Source organism: Nematolebias whitei, chromosome 17, assembly GCF_014905685.2.
Source record: "Nematolebias whitei isolate Nwh7 chromosome 17, NemWhi1, whole genome shotgun sequence".
Taxonomy (NCBI): Eukaryota; Metazoa; Chordata; class Actinopteri; order Cyprinodontiformes; family Rivulidae; genus Nematolebias; species Nematolebias whitei.
This window is the reverse complement of record NC_056514.1, coordinates 26,297,939-26,300,601: the sequence shown is the minus strand read 5'-3', so window position 1 is coordinate 26,300,601 and position 2,663 is coordinate 26,297,939.

The following is a 2,663-nucleotide window of genomic DNA, read 5'->3' as shown; positions in this document are numbered from 1 at the left end:
GGAAGGAAGGAAGGAAGGAAGGAAGGAAGGAAGGAAGGAAGGAAGGAAGGAAGGAAGGAAGGAAAGACGAATGGATAGATAGATACTTTATTAATCATGTTCTAATTATACAGAAAAAAAACACATAATAATCTAAAATGAAGCAGAATACAAAAGTTTGGAAAAAGCCGATACGCACAAGTACATGGCGGTAGGGAGTACTACATTCAAAAATAGCACGGTGTAAGACCCAGGCAAGCGAAGCATACATGGAACCCCATATACCCAAGTGGCTGGAATAATATACAGGAACATCTGTGTCGATGGGAGACAAGATTCAACTTGTCAGCTGGATTCCTTAGATAGAGAACTTTACTAACTGGCTTTTATGTATGTGAATGTTCCTGTAAAGTGCCCTGAGACAACTTTGTTGTGATTTGGCGCTATATAAATAAACTGAATTGAAATGAATAGAGTATGGACTCGAGGTCCCACTGTCAAAGTGGGAGACGCCACCAAGGTGCAGGACAAGATACTGTGGGACTTCCAGATCCAGACCAATAAACAGATGATGGTTAACCAATGTCAATGTAAAGATTGACACGTTTATTGTGTTTACATGAACCACGCTGACATTTGTTACAGTGAGTTGCTTCAAGACAGCCCTGCTCAGATAAGACATTCCATAGAACATAGACGTTGTCCTTTAACCCAACCGAGATCATTTAGTGTAACTCATTGAAAAGCTTATACAAACAATGGTGGGAGTTAACAACAAAAAAGGCTAAATCGTGTCATCTGGACCAGTTTCTTTAAGTGAGAAACGTTTCGTCTCCCATCCAGAGGACTTTGTCAGTCTGTGGCCTGCCAACCAGATCTGTCCTATAGGTAGCCTTCAATGCTGTGTTTCAAGCCAACCTCCTGTTGGAATCTCAGAAATAGGCTTGTAACACATGCAAACAGAGCATATCCATCCAAAACAAGCAATCATCATGCACAACAATTAAATGATTTAAGCCAGATGACCAACTTGCTGCTCACAGAAACAGCCTGAGGACAACCAAGGCCAAAATGCTTCAGAAAAAAGGTTTGTAGACTCAATCATCCAGGTAAATAACAACAAAAAAGGTTAAATCACGTCATCTCTGGACCAATTTCTTAAAGCGAGAATGAAACGTTTCATTTCCCAACCGGAAGATGGGAGCTCATACTCATGATGTGAGTTCATTATATCTAGAGGTAGCCACAAAATATGAGTGTGAACCCTTCTTTTTAAATGCCATCTGTCTGCATATGCATGCATGTAGTTGGTCCGTCCTCTGCCTTTTTAAAATATAACTCCTACCGGGCAACAAAGTTTTACTTCACTATTAAAGCATTCAGCTTCTAATGAAAAGGAGAGTTGAGGTCCACATGCTGTACTCATCTGTCCCTTTCTTCTGTCCAGATAACTTAATCTGCCTGTCTATCAGTTATTGTAAGAGTTCCAGCGTTGTCCTTTGCAGCTCTTCGACACCAGAGGGCGCCAGCAGATCCACACCTGAGGATCATGCTTGATGAGCTGCAAGGAATACTTAAGGCAGGTGATGACTACAACCCGATGCAGCTGCTTTATCTGCCTGTTGTGTTCCTGGCCTTTACCTTGCTCCCAGTATTTTGTGAAAGATTAGTCTTAAATCTCATTGTTATAGTTTGATTCCTGTGATCCTCCTGAGCATTGAACCTCCCTGATTGCCTCCTTGTGATCTCTCCAGCTGTTCCCCGCCTTTCACCACTTGCCCATTATTTGTATGAGACCTTCAGGAACCTTGATGTATTTTGCCTCTGCGACGACTCTGTCTACTTATAGTAAAGAATCTGAACATCGAGACCAACCTCCCAGAGGAGCCTTCTTCTAGCACTGTTCCCTACTCTCCAGGGTTCCAGTCCAGGTCTACAGATCCTGCACACTGTTCATTATTCACTGTCAAACTTCCTCCCGACTCTGAAGTAGTTGTTTTTAGTCTCATACTATCTGGGTATAGAGCCAAGCTTTACAGTTACAAAGGTTAGTACAGGAGAAGAGAGTAACACATATAATGTATTATTAACACAAGTCAGAAATAACCAAGGATCCTAAATCGTTTTAGGCTTCAGTATCAGCAAAGCATCAACATCTGGTGGGTGATTTCAGATGCATCTATTGTAAAAGCAGATGGTTTATTATTCCTGCTGTTTGGCCATTAATTAACAGACATTGATAAAACGTCAGCTTCGTTTGTTCTGGAGAAACACTTTGCTTCTTATTTCTGCTGCAGAGCTATAAACCAAAGAGCAGAGTTGCTGTGACGAGGTCACACGCTGTAAAATCCAATAAAGCTGTCAACAAAAGCTGCTGGTTCATCAGTTTCTTTCATCGTAAATGTGACCATCTCCCAATAATGGGGCGATAATTTGAAATTGAAAAAAAAATCTACGGAAGACCGCTTGTTTTTCTGTTGTTGACCAAGATTTTAAAAAAAATAAAAAATAATCAACTATCTAAAATAAGAGATCTGTCAAACGGGCTTTACAACATATATTTGTGATGTGAACAAAACAGATTTTTGAAAACCTCTAAAATGTTGATTCATTCAACCTTTATTTATACGGGTTAGTCCCATTGAGCCTCAGGGATTCATTTACAAGTGAGGCCTGGACCCATC